General features: G+C 38.3%; 1 protein-coding gene and 1 long non-coding RNA gene across 8 annotated transcripts in view; both read right to left on the bottom strand.

The window, feature by feature from the left end:
- The window catches only part of LOC140506954 (uncharacterized), a 40,914-nt gene extending 25,134 nt beyond the window's left edge, over positions 1–15,780 (bottom strand). The window contains exon 1 of the long non-coding RNA XR_011968169.1: positions 1–15,780. This exon is cut by the window's left edge and continues 15,504 nt beyond it. This is a non-coding gene — a long non-coding RNA (uncharacterized lncRNA).
- NPAS2 (neuronal PAS domain protein 2) overlaps positions 1–16,282 on the bottom strand; it is a 244,707-nt gene that overhangs the window by 225,667 nt on the left and 2,758 nt on the right. Inside the window, exon 1 of one of the 7 annotated variants that reach the window (XM_072614682.1) lies at positions 15,775–16,282. The exons of the other annotated variants lie outside the window; for them this stretch is intronic. The gene's annotated coding sequence lies outside the window, so the exon portion shown is untranslated. The remainder of the gene's footprint in view (positions 1–15,774) is intronic. 7 annotated transcript variants of the gene reach the window in all.

Here is a 16,282-nt window from a genome sequence, read left to right as displayed (position 1 = left end):
AAAACTATATGGGAGCCCAGGAGAGCAGGGATATCCATCATATCTAGACTTTGTATCTTCCCCAATTAAATTCAAATTAATAAGCACTTATTAAAGAACTTCTATAGTGGGTACCCTACACTCCATATACTAAAAGTAGCAAAAACAATTACAAAAAAAAAAAAATGCTCTGCCCTCAACTTGAGCTTACATTCTACTGAGGAGGTAGGTGGGTGGAGTGAGAACAAGAAAGCACACAGCAGGCACTCAATGTGTGTCCAATGAATTGAACTGAAGACTAAGAATTATCCACCTTGATTGTGTTACAAAGCTTACTAAGATTTACATCACCAACGTGTACACCAATTACACCAATCAAAAAGAGTTTCAGACAGCAAACCTACTTCATCTTCACATCTGTGTGAAGACACCTGACCTGACCAAAACTATGAGGAAATAATATGAATGAAATATAAGTAGGATGTTTGACAAATTCTGAGCAACACAGGTCAAGATCATGAGGAGATCTGCAATGGGAATAGTATGATTCTCTATTTAAATTTATATTTAAATATGGAAACACTTTCACCAAGCAGTATTTCCTGGGTTTTTGTTTAGTCAAGTCAACTCAAAATCTTTTTTTCCCCTTGAGTCAACAAAATTTTCTCAGTTTCCTATTACACACTTACTACTTTATCATTACCCAATCACCCAGGATCAAAGTGATTATTTCATGATGATTCCTCTTTCTCCCTTGCACCCATCTCTAATCCCTCTCTCCTATCTATTCAACCTCTGAAATCTTTCTCGTGTTCATCCCCTTTCCTGTCACCCTGGTTCTATTTCCAACTGACTCTCACCCAGATTACTGCAGTAACTACCTGACTGCTCTTCCTAATTCCTTCTCTTTCCCCTCCTATCTATCCCAATGCCATATGAACTTTTCTTATACATAGCACCCACAGTACTCCCCTGTTCCAATCATTAAAATGACTTCTTAGAATCAAAGCCTGTTAGATATGAAAGGAAATGAAGGAGAAGTTAATTCAGGGATTCTGTCTTTTTTTGTCCCATGAACCCCTTTTGAAAGTTTGGTGAGTGTTCTCACACCTTCCCCATTAAATAAAATACATAGGATTATAAAGGAAACCAATTATATTGAAATACAATTATTAAAATATTACAAAAGTTCATGTACCCCATAGTTAAAAACTCCTAATCTAGTTCAAAGTCCACATTTTACCAGTGAGGAAACTGAGGTGAAAGGTTAATTGGTTTGCCCGAGATTACACAGTAAGTGGCACTGCCAAAATTCTTAGCCTGGCATTCAAGGTTCTGGCTCCATTCTACCTTGCCAGCCTTATCTCACCTTTCCTCCCTTCATATAACCTTCCCTCAGGCAAAGTAGATTATTTATCACTTCACTAAACATTGTTTTGCTCAGAGAGAAATGCATCCTGTTCAAGGTCCTGCTCAAATGCCATCTTTTCCAAGAAGCCTTACCTGATTCCTTTAACAAGAAGTAAATCACTTCCTCTTCTGAACTCCCATAGGATTCTGGTCCTCTCTTATGCACTCAGCATTCTATACTTTATGCTACAGTTGTGTGTGGGTTTTTTTGCACGTAATGCTATGTTTTAGAATAGGAGAGACAATGTGATGCCTCCTGAGCTAAGTCATAATCTGTTTGGTTGCAGAGACTATCTCAGTCACTTCTGTATATCCCCATAGCATCTATATCTATATCTACGTAGATATAGATATATATCAAAGTCAAGTGCAAGTCATGTCATCATTTCTCTGATGGCATGGTCTTCTTCAGCAACAAAGGATGAACACAACAAGAAGTATATATAGACATTGCAAATGTTCTATAAATGCTCATTAAGTGTACATATTAATGAATAATTGAATAAAAGGAGACACAGAGCAGCTACAAGGGATGATCACAAGGAATACAAATATTACCTCTTACCTGAACTATTGCAATGGGCTCCTCTACTGCAAAGGTCTTCCTGCCTCAATTCTCTTCCCACTTCAAGCCATCTTCTACACAGCTACCAAAGTGATTCTGCATAGGTCTGATCCCATGTTTCTATCAAATGGGACTCCCAACTGCCCCTACTAAAAAATGTAAGGTCCTCTGTTTGCCTTTTAAAGTCCTTCACAACCTGACCCCAACTAACCTTTCCAACATCATTACACATCAGGAGCTTTCCATACTTTCATGGTCGCGCCAAACTCACCATCTCTCTTCTCCTCAATCACATGCTCCAACTATCATTTCTACACTTTTGAAAAGACAGATCTCTATTGATGGAATGCACTCCCTCCTCTGCTCCTCCAAATAAAACCCCCTGTTTTCTCCATAGAAACCAAAAGTATCACCTTCCATATGAAGAGTTTTTCCTGATTTCCACCTTCCTAACTACACCTAGGTCTTGACTAGTGCAAATGATTAGTGCCCTGAAATAGTCACATCTGTCTGAATGAGGAATATCTGAAGTCATCATTATGTAAAATATGGTTACTAGTTATAGCCCAAAGGAAATAATGCAATGCAAATTCAAATAACATGACCACTTCACTGAATTCATTATTCCCACTAATCAAGACCAGCTGTACCTTATATCTAATTACCTTTTATTTATTTTTATTTATTCTGAATATATATATACATATACATACATACACATGCGCACACACACACACACACACACACACACACACACACACACACGTTGTCTTCCTGCTAAAATGTATGGCCCCTGACATCAGAGACTGTTTCAACCTTATTCTTTGTATCTTTAGCACCTACCATCATGTCTGCCATAGAGCAGGTACTTAATAAATGCTGGATGATTGACTGACAGTTGGGGAGACAGAACACATTCTAATAATAATAATTTAGCATTGCCAATAGTAATTTATTGTAACTAATAATGTATGTAGTGCTTTGTATACATTGTCTCCTTTGAGTTTTATAATAACCTTGGAAAGTGCTATAATTATTAGTAGTATTCCCATTATAAGGATGAGGAAAATGAGGCTCAAGCAATAATGTTACCTGCCTATGATCACACAGCTAGTAATGATCAGTGGCGGAGCCTGAGCCCAGGTTTTTCTGACTTCTAGTCCAACACTCCAGCTAACAAACTGTGCTGCTTCTCTGGCAGAAACCTTTACTGAACAACAAAATTACAAATTAATATAGTACAAACTGGAAAAGTGCCAAGGAGCAGAGCAAGGGGTAGAGTACCAGGTCTGGAGTCAGGAAGATTCATCGTCCTGAGTTCCAACTTGACCTCAGATACTTACTAGCGATGTGACCCTGGGCAAGTCACTTAACATTATTTGCCTCAGTCTCCTCAAATGTAAAATGAGCTGGAGAAGGAAATGGAAAAAACTACTTGAGCATTGTGTCAAGAAAAGCCTAAATGGGATCAGGAAGAGTTGGACATGACTGGAATGCCTTAATCACAACAATGGAAGAGGAGTAAATGATTATGTGGGGATCAAGTAGAGAAGGACTGAAAGAATAAGTGATTTTTACAAAAGATATTGAAGGAAGGGATACACAAAATTTGAGAAATGCAGGGATCCCTCAGATCACCCAGGCCAATCCTGTCATTTCACAGATGAGGGTATGGAAGACCAGAGATGTCAAATAGCTTTCTAAGTAACAACCGATTTGTGACAAACTCCAAACCTGATATCAATACTTTTGATTTCCACTCTAATAGTCTCCCCACTACATCACAATGGAAGCTTTGTGAAAGTGAGAAAAAAAGGGTTGTGGTGCGACCTAGCAGGGAAGTGCCTGTGGTAAACTGTGCTGGTATATAAAAATAACGGATGATGTTTGTATGGCACTGACATGTCAAGGGAGAGTTATCACAAGAGTGAAAATTATTTTTCTGCAGATCAAGAAAACCACTTGAGAGAAACCTCCAATGGCCTTTGATTCAACAAATCCTAAAGAAAGACAGCTGATATACCAGCTAGGAGCCCATGCAGCTACATATCCTTGAAAATGCCTTTCAAACTAGATGATCTCTGTTGACAAACAATTTTGAAAGACTTAAGAACTCTAATCAATGCAACGACCCTCTACAATTTCAGAGGAATGATGCTAAAGTATGCTACCCACCTCCTGACAGACAGGTTGATAGACTCAAGATGAAGAATGAGGCAAACATATTTGCAAAACCAATGCGATAATTGATTGACTATATATTTGTTACAAGGGTTTTGTTTTTTGTTTCCTTTTTTTTAATGGAGAAATAGGAAAAATAAATGCTTATTAATAGGCAAAAATTATTTTAAAAAATAAATCACATTCAAAAAAGAATATAGATTTCTGAGTGTGGTGTCCCTACTTAGAAGCCTGCTCTTTTCTACTGGTGACAAAAGAATCTCCTGTTCCATTATTAAATTAGGCAGCTAGTTGACATATTGGATACAGTGTTAGACTTGGAGTTGGGAAGCTGAGTTCAAATCCTTCGTCAGACACTGTATGACCCTAGGCAAATCATTTAAATTCTTTCAGCATCAATTTCCTCATCAGTAAAAAAGAGGAGAGGCCAGCTAGGTGGTACAGTGGATAGAGTGCTGGGCCTGAAGTCAGGAAGACTTACCTTCATGAGTTCAAATCTGATCTCAGACACTAACGAACTGTGTGATCCTAGACAAGTCACTTCACCCTGTTTGCCTCAGTTTACTCATCTGTAAAATGAGCTGGAGAAGGAAATGGCAAACCACTCCAGTGTCTTTGCCAAGAAAACCCCAAATGGGGTCACAAAGAGTTGGACGCAACTGAAAAAATAGGTGATAATAATAGTACCTACTTCACAGAGTTGTTGTGAGGATCAAACGAAATAATCTATATGTAAGTCATTTTGTAACACTTAAAGTGATATATAAATACTAGCTATTTTTAAATCATGCATGATTACTAAACACACATTATACTTTACTGGTAGAATATGATCTGCTGTCCAGAACCATCTAGAGAAAATCCTAGAGAAGACACTCTTCTAGGTTCAGGCAAATCTAAGGAGAGTTCTCTCAATAGACATGCATCCTCATGCATGTAATCAGTTAAAATACTAGTAAAAACTTTTTTGGGGGAGGGAGGGAAACAAAACTAGACGATGCCTAAGGCCCATTCTACTTTGGGACTGCTCTGAATTTTTTTTTAATAAGTGTCTCCTTACACTGAATATGAAATCTGCCTTTCTGCAACTTCTGACACTATTTTTAGTTTTGCCCTCTAGAAACAAACAGACCAAGTTTCATCCCTCTTCTACATGGAAAGCCTTTCAAATATTGCAAGACTGGTATTTTGTGCCACTCAGAACCAAGTCTCTTCTGCTCTGTGATAAACATCCCCAGTTCCTCTAAGTAATTCTCATATGTCATAATTTTGAGGCCCTTCAGCCTCCCAATTATCCCATGACTTTCTCAAGTTTGGTGCCCAGAAACCAACACAATACTCCAAATGTGGTTTGGACAAATAGGATTGTCAGATCCTTTATTTTGAATAATGTAGCATTCTCATGAATGATAACCTAGCATCACATTTTGGGGGTTTTTTTTTGTTTGTTTTGGTTTGGTTGTTTGTTGACTACATTGATATGTTGACATTGAACATGCAGTCAACTAAAACCCACAGGTCTTCAGACACTTATCTAGGCACAGTTCACCTACCCTTATGCTAAAGAAACTGACTCTTTTATCCTAAATATAGGTCTTCATGTTTATCCCTATTACTTTTCATCCCTATTTTGACTTTAGAAAATTAAAATTAGTAATGAGGGTCCAGTTTGTGAATGAGTCAGAGGTGAAACTGTAATGCCTTTCACACTATAAAGATATTAATTTGTCAATGCTTAATTTTGAATATGCTTTGAAGTACTATAAGAACTGCAATGTTTAACACTAATAGAAAGTACAGGATAAAGGCCAACTTAAAAAACTTACATAACCAGTTCCTGGCATATGCAACTTATGAATGATCCACAGGTAGAGGTGAGGAACGGAAGCGAGAATCTGGAACTTCCACCCTTGTTCTCTATAAAGTCAAGTGCCCTTGGTGTCCCAATTAACAATAGCTGAGATATAGCTGCTTTACCTTCTTGTACACTAAGATAGAGAGATACCTTGGCTTATACAGATGCAGGGACTTAAATAATTGGTGGTGCCCAGAAATCTATCATTCACTGTTACCTTCCTTTTTTTTTTTTTTTTTAAAAAAAATAACTCCCCTCTGGCTTCCTTCACAAAATAAAAATACTTTGAGAGGCCCGAAAGCCACTACCAGGGAAACTGAAATCATTTAACTGTGGAAACGTGCATCATTATACAAGAGTAATGAGAAATTATGTTGATGAGTGGTGGAAGGATTTTGAGTATTAAAATGAGATGTTTGGATCTGACTTGTTAGGCTACAGGGAACCACTATACCCTTCTAGATCACAGTAGTGTTATGACAAAAACTGAGGAAGATTATTCTGGCAGCCAGAGCAAGTGATAAGTGAGAAGAAACTGGAGGACAGGAGATCAATTTTGGGGCTTTTGCAGTAATCTGGTAAGAAGGGAAATGAGCGATAGGACTCTGGGGTAGGGAAACTGTGGCCTCAAGATCACTTGTGGCCCTCTAGGTCCTCAAGTGTGGTCTTTTGACTGAGTTCAAGGTTGGCCTCTATGCACCCCTGGCATAAGTCCAAAAATAATTGTGGAAGAAGAATCTGATTATCAGCTCCTATGCAGCTCCTATGTTAAATATCTCCAACCTTAAGATATTGTGTGAGGTTCATAGTGACACTGATAACAGGAAAATGGTGAAGAATAATAGTGCTTTAAATTTATAAAACACTTTCCCAGCATGAATATTATTATTATTACCATTTTATAGATAAAGGAGAAGTTGTAGGTTACTCAATCACATGGCAAAGACAGGAATTAGTATTTCCACTATAACAGCAGTGGGTATATACTAGGAATTCTGGGGTATAAAAGGTATCATTGATAGATACCTATCTGGGGATGGATGGAAAATGCCAGGTTTCAGTGTAAGGGTTACTTGTAAGTGGGGCAAAAGAGTAGAAATTGCCTTTTAGATACTAAGAGATATTGAGTAGCTAGGTGGCACAGAGATACCAGGCCTGGAGTCAGGAAGATTCATCTTCCTGAGGCCAAATCTAGCCCTCAGTCACACACTAGCTGTATGACCCTGGGCAAGTCATTTAACCCTGTTGGCCTCAGTTCCTTATCTGTAAAATGGGCTGGAGAAGCAAGTGGCAAACCACTTCAGTATCTTTGCCAAGAAAACCTCAAATGAGATAATAAAGACTTAGACATGACTGAAAGACAACTACATATCAATAACAAAACAGATATTGGTCAAGACCCTAAGCATATCTCTAGGCTAACTCCCCTCTAGCCAGTGCATATCTATATTACTGGAAGATGAGAAAAGAGAGTGAAGAATTGACATAATGAAGGGAAAGAAAGAGTGGCAGTGAAAAGCCCTAGGGAAAGCTGGGCAAAACACATTTCAGAAAGGTAATGATATCAGCCAGAGAAGGTATACTGAATGATGGCCAGAAGTAGATGCATTCAAATCCTGCTTCTAACTGATTGTGCCATCTGTAAGTCAACTTAACTTCCTATACCTCCAGGAAGCAATCTAAGACTTTAAGTTACAGACTGGTTGCTTACCTGCATTAGCAGAGGTAGCTCCCTAGATCTGGGCCAATTCACAACAATAAAGATGGATGATGATTGTATGGCCCTTTATAATTTATAAAGTATCTTGCCTAGATCAGTTTATTTGATCCTTATAGCAACCATGTGAAGTGAGTAAGGAAGATTCTCTCCCCCTAATTTTAAAGATGAAAATCAGAGGCACAGAAGAGTTAAGTGACTTCAAAGTGTCTTCTTTGAATCACACAATCATTAAGTGGAAGAAGCACCATTGGGACTTCTGACTTCAAAACCAGTACCGTTTCCTTGCCACCAAAGTTGTACTACTCTCACACTGAAGGGCACTGGAGTTTCCCATACACAAAGGTTAACCCAACAAAGGTAGATTAGCCAAGGGATACATACTCTTGGAAGTTTTCCTTGTTTCAAGTTTGTATGAAACAAACTAGCCACTGCAAAGTTGCCACAGAATATGGCAGTGAATGTACTTCTTACTGACAACTGCAACAGACGGGATAAGAGCAAAAGAGGCTATAAAGAAGACGAAATTCTTCTCGGATAATTAGGGATAACATATGCCCATAGAGTAATGGAGGATGTACCAGAAGGTGTCTTCTTTTTCGAGCAACGCAGACAATCAAATTAGTTAATTCAGGTCGTTCCTCCTCCTTCTTCTCTCTCCTCTTCTCCTCCTCTCCTTCAGGCTAGAATTATCCAGCTTGGCAGTCTACACTGCTATAATAGGCACTGCTGTTCATTTGTGTCTGACTCTTCATGACCCTGTGGACCACAGCACACTAATGCTATCCATGAGGTTCTCTTGGCAAAGACACTGGAGTGGTTTGCCATTTCCTTCTCCAGTGAATTAGGGCCAACAGAGGTTAACCGAGTTGCTCAGGGTCACATAGCTAGTATCTGAGGCTGAATTTGAACTCAGGTCTTCCTCCACTAGCCACCTAGCTGCCTCCTATAACAGGCTTAGCAATATCTTCTCTACACTTTGTGCTGGGTGGACATAGCTACTGTCTCTAGGTAGCCAAGACATATAAAATGAACTATACAAGAGCAAAGCTGTGAACTATGGTAAATACCTTCAGGGAATGTTTTTTTCCTTTATAATTATTAACTTTACAGAAGGAGGAGAGTAGGACACTAAAGATAACAATATCTTAAATTGAAAACAAATTCTAAGTTAGCTTTACAATTTCAAAGGTAGTACTGCACTTCATTAAATTTGGCTCTTTATTCCATTGAAGAAGCCCTGTGCCTGAAAAAATCCTTCAGGTTAAAATTTAAGACCAATGATAAACATCCAAATTTAAAGTAAAATCATCTTTTCCTGAGAACATTCTTGTATATTTAGATTTTCTAACTTGAAAAAAGGATTATGTATATGTGGTCACCCTAAAACTAATATGCCAAAATGGAGGAAAAAAAGCAAATTTTTGTTGATTTTTTTGTTTAGCCCTTAGTTTATTGGGTGATTCCCAGTGCGTGCATGTGTGTGTGTGTGTGTGTGTGTGTGTGTGTATTTAAATGTTCTTTGTGGAGTAGTAACTTCTTTCTTACAAAGGTATTTTGAAATTTGAGGGTAATGCATAACGAGAAATGAAAAAAGTTATGATACTTGTTTTATAACCACCTAAGGCTACACATTCGACAAACAGAATATCTTCGATTGGTATACATTTTGGCCTTTACCTGGGATGAGTACATCAACAAAAAACGTTAAGTGCCAGGAACATAAAAAAGCCAGATTCTTCCATTCCTTCTTTTAAAACCAAGACATAAGTCATTCAGATCAATCAATTAACAGGTATTTTATTAAGGGCTTATCTACTACATGCCAGGTACTGTTCTAGACAATGGAGATACAAAGAAAAAAATGAAACAGTCACTGGCTTCAAGGAGCTTACATTTATGGAGGTGGTAGTGGGAACAACTTGGAGAGACATAAGATACAAAATAATGGAAACTAAATGAAAGGTAAACACAAAGTAATTGAGATGATATATAGAGAAGCAAAATGCAGAAAGTCTTCATGGAGAAGGAGGTACACTTGAGCAGAAGATTGAAAACAAACAGAAAAGGAGATTCTAAGAAAAGAAGTAAGAAAGCAGTACACATTCTGGACATGAAGAAGAGCCTACGCAAAGAAAGGAGATGAAATGTCAACTGTTTAACTGGAATTCAGAATATGTGAAGGGGTATAATGTGCAATAAGTCTGGAAAAATAGGGCTGGAACCACATTATGAAAGACTTTGAAAAGTTCATGTGGGCCCTTAGGGGTGATAGGGAGGCATGGGAGTTTCTTGAGCAGGGGAGTGATGGTGATTTTGGAATGTCATTTTGGCAGCTCTGTGGAGAACAAGAAGAGACTTATGGAAGGGAGACCAGTTAAAGGCTACTACAATTGTCCAAGTTAATGGACAAGAGAGCTTCTCCTAGAGTTCCACCCTGTATTTTATTCTCCATCTGATACCCAAATGTCCAAGCACCTACTATAAGGTGTTGCAATGAGCAAGCTAATATTAGCTATGGACACCAGGCCTCAGGGAATTCATCATCTGGATGGGAACAGATGGAAAGACAAAGTCATTTGACCCCACTGGGCCTCAATTTTTTCATCTGTGAAATTAGGAGTTAAATGAAATAATATCTAAATTTCTTTCCTAATCTAAATGTTGTCATCCTACATAAAAAAATAACAGTGACACAGAGCTTATGATAAATACTAAATAACTTAGGTAGAACCTAAACGTTTCAGGAATTCAGAGCAGTGAAAGGTCATTGTGTGCTAAGGTGATAAGGGAAGGCTTCATAGACAATGTGGGACTTCTACTGGTCTTTAAAGGAGAAAAAGAAAAATAGCTTCACTGCTGTTGCTCCTTCTGGCAACGCACCTCAGGCTACATAATGAAAAGAACAGTTCTGGCCAATCTGAGTAAAAGGCAAGTAAAACACAACCAGCAAGGCCCAAATAGGTTATTACTAGATCTGTAAACCTCAACCACATCTAGGTCACAGTCAAAGTATGCCTGCAACTGGTGTCCAGAGGCTTGCATTCAAATCCTAGTTCTCTTACTTCCTACCTGCATGACCTTGGGAAAATCCTTAAGCTTTCTGGGTCTCATTTCCTTAACTGAAAAAAGAAAGGGAGTTGGACCAAATAATTTTTATGGTCCTTTAAAGTTAAATTTCTGCAATCTTATGATATATGCTAGGGCAAAGAAGTCTAACCTTGATACCAAAGGGGATGAGAAGAATCTCCACGACCCTGTACTCTCCCTACGCTATTGCGTACTCTGCCCAATATGGAGAATATGGCCAATGAAAAGAATGTTGCTTCTGTAGTAAAAGCAAGACAATCTGGCAGTAAAAGAAAAGCAATCAAGGTTTTGGACTAGAGCATTTTAAAGCTTCCACACAGTTTTTTTAAGGGAGTACCCATTATGACAGAAATGATTTATTATACTGTTTGGGAAAAATTATTGTACTGTTTAAATCCAATCTTATATGATTAAAGGTTGTCCACATGTAGAACGTCTCTTGACTCTAGTAATTCTGGAGGAATACCTGAGATGACGATAATGTATTTCTGATTTCCCTAGGTCCTGGTTCCACCCAAAATATTCTTCATACATTTTTTTAGTGAGATTGTAAAGTATCTTGTAGAAGTTGAACAAGTAAGAATGCTTGGAGGCATTCCTATTATTAAGATTTAATATTCATTAAGCATCTGTTTGCTAGGTTTGATCCACTCATTTCTATCCCAAGAGGACACTAAGAATATACCCACTTAAACAGATCCAGGACAAAGTATTCATAAGGGTAAGGTTTGAAAAATGCACCACATGTTTCTGTCCACTTTCATTGGCAACCTGACTTCTAACAGGGGTTCTTTTCTGGCAATTAACCTCCTTTCAATACAAATGGTTTCCTTTGTAATTCTATGTATTTTATTTTATTCATTAAAAAAAAAAACATTATTCTGAGAAGGGGTTCATAGGCTTCACCATCTACCGAAAGGACTGATGACACACACAAAAGATTAAGAACTTCTGATTTGAGCAATAGATTTTTTTTCAAAGAAATAATGTCCTTTGATATACCCTCTTAACGTTTGCCCTCTCCACTGTTGGTTACAACTTGGCTAGCCTGGGTTACTTTGAGAAACACATGGATGAGGTAAAAAACTTGGCACCTTATTTCTTAAAGGTACATGACTATTGGTTTATGACCTTTCTGGGAAAGGAGACAACTATCTCCATCTTGGTACACTGGAAGGACTGTCAGAGTTAATGTAAGAGGTTCACTGTTCAGTCATTTCGGTTACATCAGACTCCTCAAGACTTCATTTGAGATTTTCTTGGCAAAGATACTGTAGGGGTGTACCATTTTCTTCTCCAGCTCATTTTACTGATGAGGAAACTGAGGCAAATAGGGTTAAGTGACTTGCTCAGGGTCATACAGCTCGTAAGTGCCTGAAGTCAGATTAGAACTTAAGTCTTCCTGACTCTAGGCTCAGCACTCTATCCACTGCACCACCTAGCTACCCAGTGTAAAATGACCTGGTTTCAAATCCCATCTCTTCTACTTATTACCTCCATGATGTTGGACAAATTACAGTCTGAGGGAGGGTTCTTTTCAAATGTGTACCAGAACATTTTTTTAACTGTTTGATTTACTTTCCGATCTGTGGCAACATGACTTTAGACTTAGAGCTGGCAGAAGGGGTAACCTTAGAATTTTTGGAATCCCAATTTTTTCATTTTGCAGATGAGGAAATTGAGGACCAGAGACGTGATGTAAGTCATCCAGCGTGATGTGACTAGTAAAACAAGTTAAATGTCAAAGGTACAAATGGAATTCCAGTCTTCCTAACTCCAAATCCAATCCTGTATCCACTATACAAGGATATTAAGGTAAAATCAGTAAGAACTTAGTTCATAACTTACTAACTGTGTGACAATGGGCAAGTAACAAATTTTCTAAGCCCCAGTCAGTTCTCTAAGACTGTATATTAGAGAGGGGCTGTGAAACATGATGGTTGAAGGTGTTCCCATGTTGATGGAATGAAAGGTCCAACAATGTATGTGGACTAGGACTGTGATCTGATTTCTCACATTTTCAAGTATGGATTAGATCAAGTAATGCTTTTGCACTTCAGGTCAAGAAATCATGAGACTAGACTAGTACAGTGGTATATAATATAGTTGTATAGTAACTTCTACACAAATGCTTCCTCCCTGAAGTCTATGAACTTTTGGCCAGTGGGATAATTTGGAGCATACAAACCAGGCCCTCACCCACTCCCCCACTTCTAAAATAGATTCTAGCTCCAGTTAACGAATTGAGGTAAGGAAAACTGGATAGATTGACCTCAATACTATCTTTTAAAAATATCTTTCCTTAGAATATGTTCTTATTTAATAAATATTTATTTAGCAGAGTAATCCATCACTACGAATCAATCAATAAACATTTATTAAGTACCTACTATGTGCCAGGTACTATGCTAAGCACTGGGGATAAAAAAAGAAGTACATCATCAGAAATATCATCCAAAACAGAATTACTCATAGTTAAGTATTCCACTAGAACGCAAGACATAAAGGGGTAAGGTTTTTTTGTTTTTTTTATAACTTTTGACTCAATATCACTTTCTAGCTAAAGTCTTTCTTTTTACCCATTATAATAAATACAACAAAGATGATGGTTGTGCCAACACAACATTTTTGTAAGCAAATGAGAGGTCAATTATAATTTATTTTTGAAACTACAACTAAATTAAATACTTGCCATAAAGTGACCAATTAAACACTTGATACAATGTAGCCAAGAATATTTAATCATTCAGACATTTCAAATGACTCAACAATTTGACCTCTCTGGGGAAAAGAGAAGTCATCCTGTGCAGTATAATCAGCGTACAACAGTTAGTGATGTCATGGTCCCCAAGGAAGGTCTGACAAATCATTTAAAAACACTAAATACAAAAAATGAAAATATTAAAGGGACCAAAAAACTTAGTCCTTTCAGTCCATGGTGTTCAAATAACATGTCCTTGAGAGTATTACTCTATAAAGTTGTGATGCATAAGTATGGCTGTGCACATACATATGGACATATAAACCTACTATTTCATATGAAAAAACCCACAAAGCTTTTTTGACTCTTAAACCTTCTTTCAAAAGTACTAAGTGTTAGCAACCAGGTATTACAATGGTAGGAAATGGGGAAAACTACTCATAAAAAAAAAAAAAAAGACTGTTTCAGAGAGCAAGCAAATATTTTTTTGTCAAATTTCATTAATTAATCAGCTAGAAAATGTCCAAAGATTTCCAATAAACCCCTTAAGCTTTAAAAATAATCGAGCTTTTCAGCAAAAGTATTAATACTTTATTTTTAGTCTGGATAGTCATATATTATTGATTTTTTTCATTATGCTCATTTTTAAAGCTCATCTTGGTTTTCAAAGATGAGGCTCCTTTCTTATCCTTTTCAACTCTTCTGCAGGTGAAATTTTATTAATAATCTTTCCTCTAGAATTTATTTTCCTCTTTCATTCTATATGTCACCAAGGGGATAGGTGAGAACAAAACCTACTTTACGTTCACTCAGTGGGGCAGATTGTGGAATAAATAAAGAAATCTACTTCACAAAAGGAAATGGCTAAAAGCTTTTCCCTTACAACTCTTGTAAGCCTTAGACCATGATTTCTCTTTAAGGAAAACATAGTTGCTGATTGAGTTTATGTTAACTCACTTTATTTTTAACTAAAGCTTGAATGAGAACTGCTGAGACATGCCAATACTTCTATTCCCCCTAGTTTGGGTTTATAATGAAACACTTCATTTTTGTGAAATAAAGGCCTATTTCGGAATGAATCTCTCAAACCATTCTGTTTATATTTGTTTTTGGTTATTATTAGCAAAATTGTGGAAACCGGTTTTCCTTTCGGGAAATCAGGTTGCAAAAGATGAAGGAAACATTTGTCCTTGAATTTTGAAACACATCTTCTAGATTAAGAAGGGTAGCCATATTTTGAATGTAGAAAATAAGTCGTTAGTCAACCATTAGGCTTTGGAACAGCTAACTGTTATAAAAGCATATCGGAGGTGATCTGACTGCCTTGCTAAGTCAGTCCATGCAAGCTAAGTGAAGTATATTTCTGAGTCAACCTACAGTCAAAAGTAAAAGTGTACTCCTACTACGGAAAAAGAGAAAGTTTTGATCCCAAATTATCCAGATAAACTGACACTGCTCACAAGAATCATATCATCTCAACTCTACTTCATTTTGCCTGTAAAGACATACAATTTAAATAATGATCTAGAAAAAAACAAGTATCATCCCTATCATATACTGGACACTGAATGCAGCACTTAATAATGAACAGGAAGGCATAATTTTCCACTTCAGAGACCCCTGTTCAGAATGAGAACACCTGTTGGATTTGAGAGCCTAAAGCTTAGTGTAATAATATATACCTGTTATAATCAAGAGTTTTACGGAGTTGTGTACGTGTGTGTTTAGAGGTTTCTCCACTTCTTGAACAACATATCTAGCTATTAATTATTTATGAATCACAGTACTGAAAATAAAGTTTCCTACCTTGAGCATTTAAGGAGTGGCCAATAGTGTAGGGAGGTTTTTGCGTATTTGTTTGCATGTAGCACCTTGTTACCTGTTAATCCCTTTCTGATTACCTAGCAAGAGCTCAGTTTATGAAAGCCAAAGCTTGCTTCATCTAAGGGGGCTGAAGAACCCATTTTCCAATAAAACCTCGAATGCCCTCAGTCTTTCATGGATAAGCACAGCATAGAACTACAGGACAACTGACCAGGCTATTCAAGAAGCTGGACTCTTCAGCTCTCCAAACAACTGACAGCAGACTCAGTACCTACTCTGGGCCAAATTCTAATCTAGTAACCAAAGAGGTGTATCCAGTGGCACCAATGCCACCCTCTCCTTCCCTCCAAATGTCAGAAGGCTCTCGACCCCCTCCTCCCCACTCGTGGCGGTTCCACCAAAGGGCAAGCGCGTAAAAGCCTTAAGCAATCAATCCGGAGTTCAAAACGTACCGGAATCCGCAGGATCTGCGATCGTGGGCTTGGGTGGGGATGGCTTACAAATTCCCAAATGATGTTGCCTGGGCTAAGTTCCCCCTCAGACGCTGCCCCAAAAGTGTCTAAAACATCCCAAAGTCTCGGAGGTGCCCCATGGACTGCCTCCAGACTCTCAGGCAAACACTGAAATGCCCAGAGTTTGCAATCGCCACCTCCTTCTCCTCCTCCGGCTTTCCTGCAGAAATGGGTAACCCAGGGCCATGGGCGTGTGAATATGCATGTACCTCACAGAGATAGGGGGCCTTCCCCCAGCTCCCCTCCCCACGGCCCAGTCTGCGCGGGGGGTCCCCGCACTTGGCTGGGGGACAGCATTTCCCACCGCCTCAGGCAGCAGGTGAATGAACACACCCGCCCACGCTCACCACACACACGCACACACACACGCACACACACACACACACACGCACACACACACGCAGAGAGAGGCATGTAGTCAGTCGCGTGCCACCCAGCAGAAGCCCGA

The sequence above is a fragment of the Notamacropus eugenii genome, chromosome 5 (assembly GCF_028372415.1).
Source record: "Notamacropus eugenii isolate mMacEug1 chromosome 5, mMacEug1.pri_v2, whole genome shotgun sequence".
Taxonomy (NCBI): domain Eukaryota; kingdom Metazoa; phylum Chordata; class Mammalia; order Diprotodontia; family Macropodidae; genus Notamacropus; species Notamacropus eugenii.
Note: the sequence above shows the minus strand (reverse complement) of the source record. Positions and strands in the feature narration are given on the sequence as shown.